Raw genomic sequence first — 19,601 nt, forward strand, 5'->3', positions numbered from 1 at the left:
TGGTAAATATTGGCAGAAACTTAAAAAAAGAACATGTGGAAAAAAATTAGGCACTAAAGCAAAGTCTGTATTTGACCCAAAGGCTCAGGGAATTGTGATGTGACCCTTAGGTTATGTATTTTTAACATAGGCTGCCAATAGGGAATTAGTAAAAAATTTAAGTATCAGCAATAAATTTAACTTTCACTTTAGTAAATATATGCAACTGAAATGAAGCATAGGAAGGAGTGAAGTGTGGAAATTCTGATCAGCATAATTTTTTAAGTTTATAATCATAGAAGATTGGCTGCTGTCACTAAAATGACAAGGTCATAGTGACCTTTACAGGTTAGAGGACAGATGAAAAATGATTCAGAAAAGACAAGAATCATTGAAAAGTACAACATTAAAGGCATCGTACTTCAGGCTGCTTTAACAGCTGCATGGACTTGGAGCCACGTAGGTACAGTCAGGTGTCACATGTGGGTCGATAGCAGCCCACATCCATGCCGGTGGTCCCACAGGACTACAGTACTGTATTTTTACTGTGCCTTTTCTGTGTTGATAAGCACGTTCACAGATACACAAGTGCTAACCTTTGTGTTACAGTTGCATCCAGTAGTCAGAATAGTGATAGGTAGGCTGTGCAGGCTAGTGACCTTGATCAGCAGACAGCACTGTACAGCCTGGGTGTGATCAGCTGCACCCCCTCGGTCTGTTTGAGTGCCCAGTATGGTGTTCACATGGCAAGAAGCCACCTGACAGGGCATTTCTTAGAGCATACTCCCATCATCATATAATGCATAACTGTACGTAGACAGCCCCATGATGTCAAAAAGAGAGGAACCTTATCTGAGCCAGGTGCCACTTCCCTTTGTTTCTTAGAGTGAATAGGATCCCCAGTTATTATAGTACTTCAAGAAGAATAGAATTTAAAGGTCCAGAAAAAAGTTGGTAACTACTGAAATTATGAAATATTATAAGCATGTGAATAGCATAGAGGTTGTTTTAGGTTGACTTTAAGGAAATTTATGTTTCCTTAAAGAAAAAAAAAATCAACGAAGAGAAACAATCATAAGTTATCTTTTTTTGACCTAATTTGTATGGTAAATACTAAAACTGTGTGGGAAATGAGATATAACAAAGGTAGAGAAATTAGTACATAAGATATGAAAGAACACTGTTTTTTTTTTTTAATTAAATCATAGCTGTGTACATCAATATGTTCATGGGGCACCATACACTTGTTTCATGGAATATTTGACACATTTTCATCTCATTAGTTGACATAGCCCTCCTGGCATTTTCCTAGTTACTTTGCCAAGACATTCACATTCCACATTTGCCAAGGCTCACATGTACCCTTGTAAGATGCACCACAGGTGTGATCCTTTCAATCCCCCTCCCTCTATCCACCTCACCCCTCCCTCCCCACGCTTTCCCCCTTCCCCCTGTTCTTAGGTTGTAACTTGGTTATAGCTTTCATGTGAAGGTCATAAGTTAGTTACATAGTAGGGGTGAATACATGGGATATTTTTTCTTCCATTCTTGAGACACTTTACTGAGAAGAATATGTTCCAGCTCCATCCATGTAAACATGAAGGAGGTAAAGTCTCCATCTTTCTTCAAGGCTGCATAGTATTCCATGGTGTACATATACCACAATTTGTTAATCCATTCGTGGATCGATGGGCACTTGGGTTTCTTCCATGACTTAGCAATTATGAATAGGGCTGCAATAAAAATTCTGGTACAAATATCTTTGTTATGATGTGGTTTTTGGTCTTCTGAGTATATGCCCAGCAGAGGGATTACAGGATTGAATGCAAGATCTATTTTTAGATCTCTAAGTGTTCTCCATATATCTTTCCAAAAGGAATGTATTAGTTTGTATTCCCCCCAGCAGTGCAAAAGTGTTCCCTTTTCTCCACATCCACGCCAACATCTCTGGTCTTGGGATTTTGTGATATAGGCTAGTCTCACTGGAGTTAGATGATATCTCAAAGTAGTTTTGATTTGCATTTCTCTGATGATTAAAGATGATGAGCACTTTTTCATATGTCTGAAGGCCGCTCGCCTGTCTTCTTCGGAGAAGTTTCTTTTCAATTCTCTTGCCCAGCCTGTGATGGTATTCCTTGTTCTTTTCTTGCTAGTGCGTTTGAGTTCTCTGTGGATTCTGGTTATTAAACCTTTGTCAGAGACATAACCAGCAAATATCTTCTCCCATTCTGTGGGCTGTTTTCTTGCTTTACTTACTGTGTTCTTGGCTGTGCAGAAGCTTTTTAGTTTGATCAAGTCCCAAAAGTGTATTTTTGAAGCTGCTTCAATCGCCCGGGGGGTCCTTCTCATAAAAAACTCACCCAACCCAATTTCTTCAAGGGTTTTCCCTGCACTCTCTTCTAGTATTTTTATAGTTTCATGTCTTAAGTTTAGGTCTTTAATCCAGTAAGAGTCTATCTTAGTTAATGGTGAAAGTTGTGGGTCCAGTTTCAGACTTATACAGGTTGCCAGCCAGTTCACCCAGCACCATTTGTTAAATAGGGAATCTTTTCCCCACTGAATGTTTTTAATTGGCTTGTCAAAGATTAAATAATGGTAAGTAGCTGGGTTCATCTTTTGGTTCTCTATTCTGTTCCAAACATCTACTTCTCTGTTTTTGTGCCAATACCATGCTGTTTTGATCACTATCGATTTGTAGTATAGTCTGAGGTCTGGTAGCGTAATTCCTCCTGCTTTGTTTTTATTTTTGAGTAATGTCTTGGCTATTTGAGGTTTTTTCTGATTCCATATAAAACGAAGTATTATTTTTTCAAGATCTTTAAAGTATGACAGTGGAACTTTAATAGGGATTGCGTTGAAGGTATATATTGCTTTGGGTAGTATGGACATTTTAACAATGTTGATTCTTCCCAGCCATGAGCATGGTATATTTTTCCATTTATTAACATTTTCAGCTATTTCTTTTCTTAGAGTTTCATAGTTCTCTTTATAGAGATCTTTCACATCCTTTGTTAGATAAACTCCCAAATATTTCATCTTCTTTGGCATTACTGTGAATGGGATAGAGTCCTTAATTGTTTTTTCAACTTGACTATTGTTGGTATATATAAAGGCTACTGATTTATGAATGTTGATTTTGTAACCTGAGATGTTGCTGTATTCCTTGATCACTTCTAGGAGTTTTGTAGTAGAGTCCCTAGTGTTTTCCAGATATACAATCATATCATCTGCGAAGAGTGAAAGTTTTATCTCTTCTGACCCTATGTGGATGCCCTTGATCTCCTTTTCTTCCCTAATTGTGGTGGCTAAAACTTCCATTACAATGTTAAAAAGCAATGGAGACAATGGGCAGTCTTGTCTGGTTCCTGATCTAAGTGGAAATGATTCCAATTTAACTCCGTTCAATATGATATTGGCTGTCGGATTGCTGTATACGGCCTCTATCAGTTTAAGAAATGTCCCTTCTATACCAATTTTCTTAAGTGTTCTGATCATGAAGGGATGTTGGATGTTATCAAAAGCTTTTTCTGCATCGATTGAGAGGATCATATGATCTTTGTTTTTTACTTTGTTTATGTGCTGAATTACATTTATAGATTTACGTATATTGAACCAGCCTTGAGACCCTGGATAAAGCCAACTTGATCATGATGTATGATTTGTTTGATATGTTGCTTGATTCTGTTTGTTAGGATCTTGTTGAATATTTTTGCATCTATATTCATTAGTGATATTGGTCTATAATTTTCTTTTTTTGTTGGGTCTTTTCCTGGTTTGGGGATCAGGGTGATGTTTGCTTCATAGAACGTGTTGGGGAGTCTTCCTTTTTCTACATTTTGGAACAGGTTGAGTAATATAGGTACTAATTCCTCTTTAAAGGTTTGGTAGAATTCTGATGTGAAACCATCTGGTCCCGGACTTTTCTTTTTGGGGAGGTTTTGTATGGTTGATGTTATTTCCGAACTTGATATGGGCCTGTTCAACATTTCCACTTGATTCTGGTTAAGTCTTGGAAGGTGACAAGCTTCCAAGTATCTGTCCATTTCCTTCAGATTTTCATATTTCTGAGAGTAAAGTTTCTTGTAATATTCATTAAGGATTTTTGGATTTCTGAGGAGTCTGTTGTTATTTCGTCTTTGTCATTTCTTATTGATGAGATTAGAGATTTTACTCTTTTTTTCCTGATTAGGTTGGCCAACGGTTTATCTATTTTGTTGACCTTTTCAAAAAAACAGCTTTTTGATTTATTGATCTGTTGTATTGTTCTTTTGTTTTCAATTTCATTTAGTTCTGCTCTGATTTTGGTTATTTCTTTTCTTCTACTGGGTTTGGGGTTGGAGTGTTCTTCCTTTTCCAGTTGCTTGAGATGTCCCATTAAGTTGCTAACTTCCTGTCTTTCCGTTCTCCTGAGGAAGGCTTGCAGCGCTATAAATTTCCCTCTTAGAACTGCCTTTGCAGTGTCCCAGAGGTTCTGATAGTTCGTGTCTTTATTGTCGTTTTGTTCCAAAAATTTGGCAATTTCCTTCTTGATCTCATCTCTGACCCAGCTATCATTCAGCATAAGGTTATTCCACTTCCATGTTTTTGTATGAGTATGTAGATTCCTGTTGTTACTCAGCTCAAGTTTTATTCCATGATGGTCCGAGAAGATGCATGGAATAACTTCTATTCCTTTAAATTTGCTGAGGTTAGATTTGTGACCTAAGATGTGATCGATTTTGGAGTAAGTTCCGTGAGCTGATGAGAAGTATGTGTATTCATTGTTGTTAGGATGAAATGTTCTGTAAATGTCTGCTAGATCTAAATGCTGGATGGTTAGATTTAAATCTAAAATTTCTTTACTCAGCTTTTTGTTGGAGGATCGATCCCTCACTGCCAAAGGAGTGTTAAAATCTCCGACTATTATGGAGCTGGAGGAAATCAAGTTGCTCATGTCTGTTAGAGTTTCTCTTATGAATTGAGGTGCATTCTGATTGGGTGCATAGACATTAATAATTTAAATCTCATCATATGGAGTATTGCCCTTAACAAATATGAAGTGACCATTCTTGTCCTTCCTTACTTTTGTTGGTTTAAAGCCTTATTGTGTCTGCAAATAAAATTGCAATACCTGCTTTTTTCTGATTACCATTTGCCTGAAATATGGATGACCATCCTTTCACCCTGAGTCTGTACTTGTATTTTAAGTTAAGATGTGACTCTTGTAAGCAACAGATATCTGGTGTGAGTTTTTGTATCCAGTCAGCTAACCTATGTCTCTTTAGAGGACAGTTTAAACCATTGACATTAATGGAGATTGTTGATAAGTTTGGTGAAATTTTGGGTATCGAGTTTTTCAAAAGTCCAGTGGACAATTTTAATCTTTTCGCCATTGTAGAAGTTGAAGTTTGATCAGGAGTTTCTGAGTGAGTTTACGTTTGTAGTAGAGGATTGGGTTGGTCATTACGGAGGATAGGTCTGAGAATATCCTGAAGAGCTGGTTTTGTTGTGGCAAATTTCTTCAACATTTGAATGTCATTAAAGTATTTAATTTCTCCATCATAGATGAAACTCAGTTTAGCCGGGTACAAGATCCGGGGTTGAATGTTATTTTGCTTTAGGAGATTAAAAGTCGATGACCACCCTCTTCTGGCTTGAAAAGTTTCAGCAGAGAGATCTGCAGTCATTCTAATGTTCTTACCTTTGTTGGTAATGGCTTTCTTTCGCCTAATAATCTTGAGAATTTTCTCCTTCATGTTGACTTTAGTGAAGCTAATTATGATATGTCTGGGGGATGACTTATTGGGGTTGAATCGTGCTGGAGTTCTGACACTGTCTGCTATCTGAATTTCAGAATCTGTAGGCCTGTCTGGAAAATTCTCTTTCATAATTTCATGCAGGAGGGCCTCTGTGCCCTTCGAGGCCACTTCATCATTTTCCGTAACTCCTATTATTCGTATATTTGCCTTCTTCGAATTGTCCCAGAGCTCTCTAAGAGAAAGATCCGTTTTTGCTCTCCATTTCTCTTCCTCTTTGAGAGTTTGGGAGCGTTCAAAGGCTTTATCTTCGATGTCAGAAATCCTTTCTTCTGCTTAGTCCATTCTGTTGCTGAGGGATTCTACTGTATTTTTCATATCTTTAAGGGCTGCAAATTCTTGCTTCAGTGTGTCTAAGTCTTTGGTGGTTTTGTCTTTAAATTCGTTAAATTCTTGAGACAACTTTTGAATTTCTCCTCGGATTCCTAATTCCATTTTATCAATCTTGCATGCAATCCAAATTCTGAATTCAATTTCTGACATGTCTGCCAGTTGTTTATGAATGGGATCTTCAATTACGTCCGCCATTTCTTTCCTTTGGGGGGTTGATCTATGCTGGTTATTCATGTTAACGGAGTTTTTCCGCTGATTCTGCCCCATGGTTGTTTTACTCCCTTTGATTTTTCCCCTGGGGTTTTGTTGAGGGCCCATTCAGTGTTGTAGCCTGAGAGACTGGGGCCCTGTCTGGTGTGGTGGGGCTGAGTGGTTCTGACTTACTGTCAGCTGGCTTCTGTTTGACCTCAGTGAAGCACTTACTCTGGGTTGAAGTCTCAGTTCTCTGAGTTGGCCCTACTCTGGATGTTTCTGGGGTCTGTGAGTCACCTCAGGCAAATCCTATACTCAGGGGTGGCCTCCTTTGGTTGCCCAGGGAGGCAGGGGGTATGGCTTCAGCCGACTCAGGGAACTGCCACTCTGACGTGGGTCTCCCCCAGCCTCACTCCTGTGTCCCAGAGTCAGGACCAACCAGCCGCAGTTCGGGCACTGTCCGCGCCCCGACAAATCCCTCAAGAATCTGGACTCCCGGGGGACAGGCCTCCAGATCCCAGAGTGTGGGTGGGGTGGGGTGCTGGGAGCTCAGAGCCACTGGCAGCAAGCTCACTCCTTTCCTCCCAATCTTTGGCTCCACCGCACCACCGCAGCCCAAGCCTCCAGGCTTCAGAGTGGGGTGGGGTGGGGGGAGGGGCTGAAGCCCAGAACCGCCGGGCAGCAAACAGACTCAGCTCCACCTAGTTCCCTGCCCGGCCACATGGCAGGCGCTCGGGTCTTCAGAGCACAGAGCGAGGGCGGGGAGAGCGCCAGGAGCCCAGAGCCAGCTGGGGCTCCGTGCCGTAGGGAGCCGAGTTGGCAGCGAGCAAATTCAGTTCCTCCCAGACTCTCACCCGGTTGTACTGCTGCAGCTCAAGCCTTCAGGCTTCAGAGTGGGGGCGGGGTGGAGGGAGTGGCTGGAGCCCAGAACCGCCGGGCAGCGAACAGACTCAGCTCCACCTAGTTCCCTGCCTGGCCACATGGCAGGCGCTCGGGTCTCCAGACCACAGAGCGAGGGCGGGGTGAGCGCTGGGAGCCCAGAGCCAGCAAGGGCTCAGAGCTGCAGGGAGCCCGGTCGGCAGTGAGCAAATTCAGTTTCTCCCAGTCTCTCGCCCAGTTGTACCGCTGCAGCTCAAGCCTTCAGGCTTCAGAGTGGGGGTGGGGTGGAGGGAGCGGCTGGAGCCCAGAACCGCGCAGGCGCTCAGGTCTCCGGACCACAGAGCGAGGGCAGGGCGAGCGCCGGGAGCCCAGAGCTAGCAAGAGCTCAGAGCTGCAGGGAGCCCAGTCGGCAACAAGCAAATTCAGCTTCTCCCAGTCTCTCGCCCAGTTGTACCGCCGCAGCTCAAGCCTTCAGGCTTCAGAGTGGGGGTGGGGTGGAGAGAGCGGCTGGAGCCCAGAACCACGCAGGCGCTCAGGTCTCCGGACCACTGAGCGAGGGCGGGGCGAGCTCCAGGAGCCCAGAGCCAGCAAGGGCTCAGAGCTGCAGGGAGCCCAGTTGGCAGCAAGCAAATTCAGTTTCTTCCAGTCTCTCGCCCGGTTGTACCGCCGCAGCTCAAGCCTTCAGGCTTCAGAGTGGGGGCGGGGTGGAGGGAGCGGCTGGAGCCCAGAACCACTGGGCAGTGAACAGACTCGGCTACCCCCAGTTCCCTGTCTGGCCACATGGCAGGTGTTCAGGTCTCCGGACCACAGAGTGGGGGCGGGGGAGCGCCAGGAGCTTAGAGCAGCTGGGAGCTCAGAGCAGCTGGTAGCGAGTTCGACTCGGTTATATGCCCGTTTGTATTGTTGCCCAAGGAGGGCTGCTGCACCTTGCCTCGGGGAAGTGCCACCCTGGTGAGGGTCTCCCTCCGCTGACTGTCCTGACCTCTCTCCTGTGCCCCAGAATCAGCACTGACCAGCCGCAGCTCGGGGACTGTCCTCTCTCCTTTAGGAGTCACCCAAGAATCCGAACTCCTGGGGGACAGGCTTTTAGACCTCAGAGAGAGTGGAGGGAAGTGCTGGGTGCTCAGAGTTGCCAGCAAAGGATATTTACAGATTTATACAGTTTTATGCCTGGCAGGAGAACGCCTAGGCATCCTAGTAAGGGAGGTAGGTCCAGTTTGTAGTAGGTCTCTCCCGTGAAGTGTAGTGGGATGGCCTTTGATTTCTGCCCTTTTGTTTGTGGGGCCCTTAAGCCAATCAGGTGGGGGAGGGGGGACTCCTGTCTGCTTGGTGATGGGTTTTGTACCTTTTGTTTGCTTCCTTGTGGTCGCAGATCTCATCAGCGGGGTTGATGTGCGCTCTTCAACTTTCTCGCTTGGTGTTGCTCGAATCCATCAGGTTACTTGCTAAATTTTCATCCCCTAACTCTCCTTCAGGACGGGAGCCTCTGTGGAAAGCTGGCTTCAGTCCGCCATCTTCCCATCATCCTTCGAAAGAACACTGTTTTCAAAACTACCACAGTGTATCAGAAATTATAAGGAATGGTCACAACGTGGAAACGGACTTTATTACAAGTTCAATGGTGCATTTTTCCAAGTGGACAGCAAGGCCAGCAGTGCCAGGGAGGGGGTACAGGAAACCTGTGGTTAATGAAAAATTAATTCTTATGAACAAAGGTGATATAAGAATAAAACATTATTGTTATAAAAATTAGCCTTTCTTAGAGATAAGGAAATATATAAATTATAAAAAAAAAAGATGTGAGAAATAATCTGTAATGTTGCCCTTCCTGGACATGGCATAAAAGTGTGTGGTACCAGATTCCAGAGGAAACCGCAGAGACACAAGGAGCTGTAGCTGTAGCAGTGCAGGTGGGGGCTTTGCAGAGTTCTGCCACAGACCAGCAACAAAGCGCCAGTGGTAGCTGAAATAAAAGAACAGGGGAATGGATGATGTCAAACCATTTGTAATATTAACAGTTAGCTGTGCTCCAGGACGCAGGTGATTGGCTGAAGGGGTCAGAGAGAAGGTATCTCAGTGGGTGGGCCAGTGGCCGAGGTGCCCTCTGTGGGCTCCCGTAACTCTGGGTATCACCTAGCGCTGTGGGCAGGACTCAGACACGGAGGGCTCAATGATGCCTTCTGCTCTTTGGAACATCTCGTATGTTAATGATCATGAAAAGCCTTGGAAAATGTGCACCAAATGAAGAGATGTGGTGTTTCGGTGGAATTAATGACCACAGCTGTCTTTTGACTAGTGTTTTCATTGAAATCATCAGGCTGGTCACAGATTTTATTAAAAGGATTGACTATATATAACACGCGACATCTTTGATTCTTATAATGGGTTAGGTTTTAAACACTGAACCACAAGAAAGCACAGGTGTTCTGATAAACAGCAGTCATAACTAGGACGTGGTGTTTTCATTTGGTCATGCTGTGTGCTCGCAGACAGCACACACAGGGACCCAGAGCACACGGCTAACTTACCGGCAGTCACATTTTAGTAGAATTTACTTGATTTTAACAGTTTCCTTTTAGACTGGAATATGGTATTTTAAAGAAGATCAGACAAATTACTCATTCTGGGAACAAAGACTCTGAAAGCTGTCAGCTTACTGACAGTTATGATGAGCATTTATTTCAGGCTTATAAAACATATTAATCAAACTTGTTCACAGCATGGTGGTCTAAAGAGGGTTATTTTATTTTTGAGAGTTTTTTTAAAATAAGTTAAGAGCACTACTAACATATACTCCAGGAACAAAGCTACAATGTTTTTTCTTCTTCAAAAGGGGTAAATACCTTTCTCACATTTACAGAATGAAGCACCCTGCAGGATTCTGTTTATTATGAGACTATTTGCAAAAGACCTGTGCACCATTCACTGCACCTTGAAAAACACTTGAAAATATGGGTTGCATTTGCAAACTTCAGTGTATGACATAGAAATCTGGCAAGCTGCCTGGCGTCTACTTAAAGGATTGTCATTCTGGGAAAAATAAATTTCTCTAACTAGACAAAAGTCAATGTTTTCATGTTTTACCGCAATCAAACTGATAGAGCTGACAATTTAATGTCTCAACACTTAAAATATCTGTGGATAATCATTTACCTCAATCAATCATAAACACAAATCCTTCTATTTCAAAGCTGTGTGTCTGTGACTAAGATATAAAACAGTTTGGTGAGACCCTTCCCCCACAACACCTCCGCATCCATCCCCACCGTCTCAGTAGTCCTCACCCGTCTTTAGCTATGCAGATATTTATACACATTATGCATCTGGAAATAACTTTTAACGACTCAAGTGTGATCAAATTTAGAAAGTTTTCTTGCACTGTCCCATTTTATTTAATTTTTATGAGTAGTTTATAGCCTGTACGCCTGTCAGAAAATGTGTAACTATGCTGGCATTCCAGCTGAAGACATCATTACCAGTGAAAAAATGCTCAAGGCTTTTTCAAAGTGGGTGCTGAAACATACATTTCCCTTCTCTGACTCCAGGGGATGCTGGTAGCTACCCCAAACAGACAGGCATTTTTGGGGCCAAGTGGACTAGGGCTGGCCCCTTCAGATTTCCTGGCAAGCACTCTGAAGGGCTCACTCTGGACAGTCAGGACGGCAACAGCAAGCAGTGATAAAGCCAGGGAGACGTCGACAACACACAAGAGGTTCTGGAGGCATCGGGTTCCAAGGTAGCTGTAGATTTGGCAGGGCTGACAGGCTCGGTTCACGGAGCTTTGGTATTGATAATGACGGGAGACTTCAGTCAGTTTCAGAAACTTGTTTCTATTAAGATATGCCCTGGTGTGTCTGCCGTGTGAGGACAGGTTTACTGGGGCACAGCACTCTTCTTTCAGCATGGGAAGAACCGATGTGAGAGTTTTACATTTCTAACAGATAATTACTCTGAAGAGTCAGTAAGTCAGATTCCTTGTTTGGTATTTATTAATTGATACATTTTTAATGAAATGGCCACACACGTGTGTCTGTATGTTTATCGACATACACATCCACCACTAGTGCCTCCTTTTCATTTCTTTGATTACTTGGAGCTTTGCAATCAAGCTGAGCAGTTTTAGGACGCTTGGGGCAGCATCTTTTAGTCCTCGTCAGGCGAGGCTGCAAAACAATCAATCTTGCTCTCACCCGCACTTGGCGGAAGTGCCACGGCATGAAGGGTGCAGTGCTTTGCTCTTGCCATGAAGCCTGGGTGACAAAAGTTTTTACAAGAAGCTGACTGTATTTGGGGTTATGAATATGCAATGACTCTCATTAGTATTGAAGCACCGAGCAGGGGCTGACATCCCCCGCCACTATGAGTTGCCGAGGAGCTGGCTAATGAATTGCGTCGCTCTCTCCCGCACACGGGCCTGCTGTTGGGCTCCCGGGTTCCAGGGGGAGTTGCCCATTTTGAGAAGACCTTAGACTGCGGAAATTAATTTTTGAGAACTACTCTCAATTTGGTAAAACAACGCTGAGACACTGCTCGGATCAGGGGTGCGGGACCTGCGACCTTCCCCACCCCTGGCTTAGATTAGCAAAACAGCACTGAAGTTTCTATGAGATAATATCACAAATAGGAAAATTAAAAAAAGAGAGAGACCTGGAAAGTATGTATGTGCTTACATTCCTCACTGTGTATAGATGTGCTCCCATTCCGGCTCATTGTACAATATGTGTAACTATATATAGATGAAATCAAGTCCCAGAAATGTGACATTTTGTTGGTTTGTCTATTATCCTTCCAAATGGAACAAACAGAGATGATAGAAAATTCCCAGAAGGAATAGGGTTGAAACACAAAGCTATTCCATCAATTCTTTACTGTATTCTCTCTTTTTTTATTCCTGGGTCTCTGCCAAACATTTTACAGCTCATACACATACTGTCTTTCATGAATATGTTACTGATAAGGATATGTTTATAGCCACTGATTAAGATATCTGAGCTGATTTGCTGTGTATAAGAAGATGCGAAAGTGCTCAGAAACCATTTAGAATGGTCCCTTTTCAATGGGATAAATTAAATGTGTTTTTCCACGTCTCTCTTCCCTTGAAATTTCCTTTCAACTGAAGAGAACTTCTGTGGCTCCATGCAGATTGTAAAGGATGAATTGGATTGAAATTGACAACATATGCTAAAAGGTAAGGGACGTATTGTGAGCTGTGCAAATATGACAAGGAACAAAGAATAAGTCCTAACACGAGGCTTACTTTGCAGCCATTTATTTAATCTGCAGTGGAAAGTCGTTCCTTGCAAGGAAGCAGATACATATTATTTTTGTAGAGCTTTAGAGGATGGTATTATTATAATCGCCATATCACTTTGACCGATCACTGGAAACAAGAAAAGAGTAACGCTGAGGAACATATACATATGAGAGTACCAAGAATGAGCATAGTCTGAAATAAATGCAGCTCTGACAAAAGTGGCTCGGGTATCACACATCAAACACTTGTTACCTCTGCTGGCCTTAGTGACTGCACATGACTAGGAACAAATCGGTGATAAAATCTAGAGAAAGATGAAACCAGTCTGGGCTTTTGCAAAGATCATCAGTCATTCTGCAAAGCCACAGCATTATTTGAGCATGCAATCCTTGGCTTCCTATTTAATGGACATAATACACCCTCCACCCTGGACCACAGCTATCAACGGAAATCTCTGTCTTCTCTTTTTTTAAAAAAATGTGACACATCTTAGGACCGATCAGATCTGATCATAAAAAAGCTACTAAATTATTATTCCATTACTAAATTTGCATTCTTGCCCCACTTCAGGGTCAGTAGCGAGTCTGAGGCTTTCGCTGCTGTGTGTAATCAGATGCTCTGCACTTCTGATCATGAGAATCTTCTGACTTCTCTAATGCTGTTTTTCTAGAGATCCAGACATCTTCTATTGTAAGGAAGAGGTCTACCTGGGTGTATCAAAATAAATAAAGTATTCAACTGTTATGGAACAAGCCCAGATTTTAAAATAGAAAAGTGGAAACAGATCTGCCCAAACAATTATATGTAAATATAAATTATTCCAGTTTAATAGGATTATTAACCAATATATCTTTTTAGGGAAATGAAAATCACATAAGTGAAAATATTTTCATTTTAATTGCAAGAATGATGGTTTTTATTTGGCTCTGCAATTAGTATGTACATTTTGGATGTTGTGACTGCTGTGAACATTATTCATGAAAGGTTTATCCAAATAGAATTTGGTTCTTGTTGCTTTTATCAGATATTGGTATTTAATGAAATAAAATGCAAAGAAATGTGTTTCTCACGTATATGCTAGTTATTTGCTTGACAATTGTTTACCTCCTTTTACAACCACAATACAGTTGTAACAACAGGTTAAACAACATATTACATCGATACTATTCATATTATGTTACGCTGTCTTACCACATCCCTGAAATAGAATTCAGACATTTTCAAGACAATAGCAAAGGTACATATGGATTTAGGCAATTATCTGATCCACCTTTAGCATGCATATCCATAATTAGTATTTGATATAGTTTTAAGAAGTAGGCCCATAACTGGAATAGCCTACAGAAGACCAAGTGCTAGGTGCTGGAGACACGTTCACCCCCCACCCCCTCTCATTTTACATGCGCCTTTGCGTTCTCATAGTGGGTAGGGGAAAGAACCAAGAACAGTTCAGCCTGGATGAGCTAACCTATTTTAATTTGAATGTACATGTAAATTGTGTCCTTTATGGGTCAGTATTGCTTTTATTTTGATTTACATGTGGGGGCACCACAGTCTTTTCTGTCTTTAGTGTCTCTAGAGGTCTTGCTCTGAACTTAAACGGACCAAGGAACCTACCGTTGGCAAGTGCTATTTAATATTTAAATACTTGCTTGTCAGCCAAACTTTGGGGGTGGGAAGAGGTAGATTAGGAAAGTACAGGAAGTAGAATCTTGGGTACTGGGAAGTTTGCAGTGTAGTGGGGATGAAAGATCACAGGAAACCATGGAGATGGATTTATAGGGCTGGATATTAACAAATATAGACAGATGTCATGTACACGGAGTGCGGGAGTGTTTTAGGGCTGCCCGGGAGATGTGAGACTAGTCGCAGGAGGGACAACTGTTGAGACTTCAAGGAGGCAAATTCCTACGTGAATTTTAGACATTTACATATTTTACTAAAACTTGGCTTTACTTTGAAACAGGATGTCAGTATGTCTAAAACTCACTTTATTTTGATTTCAGTGGTAACATTTCTTTCATAAGTGATAACATTTGAAGATTAGAACTGTGTGTTTATAATGTCCTTTTAATTTTTCTTACTTAAAAAATAGTATCCTTAGATAGGGAGAAACAACTTGATTACCACAATATCCCTTTGAAATGTAGGAGGGAGAAGGATGAAGGAATATATAAGACGCTCCTTCTTACCCAGTAGTTTTGCCTAAGTATGCATATAAATGTTGACTTCATGTCAACACTCAGCACAATTATGCAGATTCCTAAATCCTGTATTGCCAGCAATAGTCATTGTAGACCCCAGGACCTGGGGGGAACTTTTACTCCTTGGTTGGGTCTCTGAAAACTGCTGTAATTGTTTAATTCCTAGCCACAAGCCTGGCTCTCAGTAAAACCATGAAGTTGTTTATCTAGTACCCTTTACCCGTCTCCCAGTCTTCTCAGAGTGAAATAAAAAAGGGTTGAGGTTACCCCCTCCGAAGGGCATTTGCTCTTGAAACAGGTGACTGTGGCATTTGATGTGTGTTGGGTGCCTGGCTGGCATGGTGCTGGGTGCTTGATGCATATTATTGCGACACAGTTAACTGTATGGATGAAAAAAGAAGAGGTGTGTGGAGAAATGTATTGTGTAAATTGTCAGAATCACACAGACGCGAGGTTTTGAGTCCCAGTGTTTCTGAACCCATAGCCTGTGCTCTTTGTACTACAACAAAACATTGTAGACCTTGAACAATCTATGCTGGAAGTTCAGGCTTGGTGTCAGTCCGGGGGAAGATTGCTTTTGGGGGGGAGCTTTGCCCTGCTGGTGTCCTTAAGTTAGATGAGGTGGCTCTAATTAGTCCTGCTAACTCATAAAGCCAGTTTTGTAGAATCTTTGTTTTAAATACTAAATTCAGTTTAGTGACCGTTTATTGACTGCTTGTTCTTTGCCAGGCACTGTGCTAGATGCTGGTGCTAGATACAGTCTATTTAGGAAGAGGGACTTTCTAAGACATTATAAATAACTACAATATGACTCACCAAATAATATAACAGAGGACCATAGGGACATATAAGGGAATAATTAATTTTGCCTTGAAGGAAGAGGTTAGGGAATGCTATATTTGATTACAACCTTGAAGGAACAAAAAAGAGAATTTTCCAGAAGGGCAGGAAGTTGAGAGTTCAAGTGATGGGAATGACATGAGCACGTGTGGGGCTATGGATGAGAGAGGTCGACCGTAAACATGGCCATGGGCCCTTCCCTTTCCTGGCAATATGACATGGCAGACCCTGCTGTTAATAAATGGAGTCTCTTCTCCATCACTGCCCCTGGGCTGATCGTGTAACTTGCTTTGGCTGTTGGACATGGGCAAATGGGAAACAAGTAGAGTCTTGAAAAGTGTGTATGGACTGGAATCCTGTGGCCACACTGTGAATGAGCCCAGGTCACTCTGCTGGAGGGTTAGTGGCCACTCAGAGAGCTGAGGATCTGTCTCCAACCAGACACGTGGGTCCATCATCTGAGACCATTAGTTGCCGGCTGAGAGAGTTCAGGGGAAATCAGTTGTTAGCTCAGATTTCCCTTGGTTTTTCTGGATTGTTAGCCCAGGCAGAAAGACCGTGCCCATTCATGGAATTATGAGCAAAATAGAATGTTATTTTAGGCACTAGGTTTGGGTGTTTTGTGATGCAGCAATGCACCGGAGGGTATATGCAGAGTACAGGGGGTGTGGGAAGAGGGGGTGGCCCAAGGTGAAGGGAATGTAGCTTTTCCAACATCACGTTAAGGAATTTAGACATGGTTTCTAGTTCCAAGCTTCCCAGTCTTCAATTCATGTACCTCTTTCATCTTTTTAAAAACATCTCACACTATCTGAATAATTTTTCTTTAAATTGTTTGATTTTTTAACTGAAATTTATTTTAAAAGAAAACTTAACATTGACTTGACACCCCAGTTTGATGTGTTAATTCTATCTTTCTAAACCTATTAAAACATACAAATATTTAAGAAGCTGGCCTGTGTGCTATCAGAAATTATCTTGTATATAAAGAGCAGTGCATTCAAGAATTTCCTCCTTTAATCAGGAAGAACCAGGAACACAGGTGAGATAGTTCGGAGTGGAGAGGCTGCCAGGAGGGAGGAGTGAGGTCAGGTGGGATGTGGTGTGTGGTAGATAGACCTGAGATGGTCTCCGGGGAAGAAGAGGAAGGACCTGGTGAGAGACCTGGCTGGGAGTGGGAACTGTGAAGGAGAGGATGGAGTATGCATATGGCTAGGGTAGCTTGGGGAAGAGAAAAATATATACAAAAGCTGATAATGCATTTGTAGAGTTTGAGATGGTCATTTGAAAACTGAGGTGTATTAGGCATTTGGATATGTGGGCCTATGCTTAAAATATTTTTCTGGAATTCATCAGCGTATAGGAAGTAGGTGGCTAAAGTCATGAGAGTAGATGGTATCACAGAGGAAGTATTTAGTACAGAGACTGTTGGCCTTTTTTTTGTTGTTGTTGTTAATCCCCAAACTCTAAAGAGACATAACTTACTCCAGCTAGAAATAGTGTTTCATATATGTGATGATTCTCCAATGGAGGAGAATAGCTGGGAAGTTTGCAAGCATGTCCCCCTGGGGGTTTCCATCCACCGCCTCTCACCTCTTCTCCCTCACAGGGTGTCCAACCTGTTGCCTGCAGGCCACGCGTGTATCATTTGAGGACTGCCTTGATTATCTGTGGTGTTTGATATCGCAAAAGGATCCATAGACCTTTTCTTTGCACATCAGCTTTCTTCAGTATTTGTAATTTGCTGTCTGGCCCAAGACAACTCTTATTCTTTCAATGTGTGACAGAAAAGAAAAAAGTTTGGACGCTCCTGAATCTAGGGTGACATAAGGGTTGCGGAAGAGGAATTAGTACAAAGAGACAGAATGGCTTTAGAGGTAGACCTTTCATAAGAGGGAGAGACTTTTTATAGAAGTGAAGGAACTTGAAGATGAAGGGAGCTGAAGGGAGCGAATCGCAGCATTAAATTCAGCAGAGAAACCCAGTAGTATGAAAGTTATTCTTTAACCAAAGCTGGTTCATCAAATACAGCAAAGGATGGTTCCTGGAACATGATAGGAATACAGTGAAGATTTGGGTACATGACTTACGTAACTTTTGTGTTTGAAACACTCCTTAAGCCTTAAATATTCAAGTCAGCCAGGATCTGTAATTGTACATGCACTACTTTGGACTCAGAAATCCATATGGGTTTAAAAAACATTCTCTAACCAGAGTCTGTGTCTTAGAAGAGCAGCTATTTGAGACCCATAATCCTGATCTTACTGCAAAGCAATGTTTGAACCTGTTTTCCAGAAATAATGCTAGGGATAAGGACGTCCACAGATGTCTTCTGTTCGGCCACACCACAACGGGGCCTCCTGCCTCTGCCACCTTGGATCTCAGGCGCCAGTTACTCACCGTAGGCTCTCTGAGTGGAAGGAATGAATTCTATGTACACTTCACCAGCAGAACTGGAATGCCTTCAGTCTCTCTGGTTCTCAGGTAATTTTTACACTCATATTAGCTGCTTCTTTTATCATTATTATTTTTAGGATGAATGAATTTCCACTGGACTTTGCCTGCAGCTGAGGAAAGGCCCCAAATCAGGACGGCAGGAGTTTGCACAGATGTGATTCTGTGCCTCTCAGATCTGCTCAGGGGTCTCTCAGCAACACAGGTTCCCTTGACATCTGGCATCCAGGACTCCTGTGAGAGCAGGTTCCCCTGAATGTGCCCTGAGAGCCTTCCTGCTGTGCCCCTTCTGTCCCAGTATAAACACAGCATAGGAAACAGACAAGTAAAGACCCTGCTTTTCAGAAGGAATCAAGACATCCCTGCCCAGCGGGCTGGGTTTTGATGGTCCAGCCTTTGGGGCAGGGGCTGTTTCTCGGCAGTCATCCTTTCTCCTCCGAGACTCCTGCGCACTGTCCCCAGCCTCTGTTCCAAGTCATTCAGCGGAGGACAGTTGTTTCAGGATCCTTAAAATGTGAGAGAAGGGTTGCCTTTTGTTGTAGATTGGTCAGTGCAGCTGGATCGGTTATTTACAGTCCTAATGTGTCAGTTTGTTTACTGAGGGAGGGGACACATTTTTAAATAATAGGAACAGTCCAGAACTAGTCCTATAAATAATTTGATACATGCATTTCTACTTGTTTTAATGTGAAGACAAGACAAAAATTTTAAAGTGATAAAAGAAAATGGATATATCACAAGGAAGTTAAGATATCCAAACATTATGATAGTAAAGAAAGTTCGTCCCCTTCCTTGGCAGTCCCATTTGGGGCCCTAGTCTGCTCTCTGAGCTCTCCGCCTTGCTCCTGCTGTAAATACCAGCTCTGGGCCCTTCCAGATGCGCATCAGGGGGCCCGGCCGTGGGGTCGCCCCTCGGTTCCGCGCCGACCTGCAGGCGCGGCCCTGCCCGGGGAGCTGCTGGGCAGACTGGGGGTCGCTGCGGGTTCTGACGTGGGGCGGCAGGACGGCCCCTCGGTGCACGGGGTATTCGACTATTTGGAGAACAGCTGGCGCGGCGGGGGTGTTCCTGGACCGGCGAGCGGGGCTCAGAGCCCCCAGCCCGCTTGGAATTCGGATCTGAATTGTGACATTAATGTGAGGGCGGCACATGCTTAGGCAAAGTACTTACAGAGAATAATGGAAAGATGCAGTGTGAAGCTTCTAAAAGCCATAATTTAAAGTTCTAGAAGCCTCCATATTACTCTCGCCATTAAAATTTAAAGTGACAGGAGCCCAGTTATATATGGTTATTTTCTTAACTAAAATCGTATTTCTACCCAGAGTGAAAGATTCATCGCTGCCCACTGATCTCTGTCAGGAGAACCCGTCATGGTGGCGTTGAGTGCAGGCAGCGAGGATGGTCGCTCTATCTTGGGACAATGGGGTGGCCAGGCAGCAGCAGGAAGACACCCCCTTCCCCCACTGGAGGCTGGTTTGCTTGATAATCGCCACTCGGGACTCTATCCCGACCGGACCCTCTCCGGATGGAACACCCTTCGATGGGACCTCTCCTGACGGGATGCACTCCCGATGGTCTCCCTCCAGACGGGACCCCTCCCAACTCTCCCGACGGACCCTCTCAGGACGGGACCCTCTCCCGATGGGCCCCCTCCCAACGGGGCCCTCTCCCTG

At 43.1% G+C, this 19,601-nt stretch overlaps 1 long non-coding RNA gene across 1 annotated transcript in view; it reads left to right on the plus strand.

Annotated features, from left to right (window-relative positions):
- Window positions 1-19,601, plus strand: part of LOC128582716 (uncharacterized) — a 47,959-nt gene that overhangs the window by 15,904 nt on the left and 12,454 nt on the right. The window contains exon 2 of the long non-coding RNA XR_008379168.1: window positions 17,772-17,960. This is a non-coding gene — a long non-coding RNA (uncharacterized LOC128582716). The remainder of the gene's footprint in view (window positions 1-17,771; window positions 17,961-19,601) is intronic.

This window comes from Nycticebus coucang, chromosome 1 (genome assembly GCF_027406575.1).
Source record: "Nycticebus coucang isolate mNycCou1 chromosome 1, mNycCou1.pri, whole genome shotgun sequence".
Classification (NCBI taxonomy): Eukaryota; Metazoa; Chordata; class Mammalia; order Primates; family Lorisidae; genus Nycticebus; species Nycticebus coucang.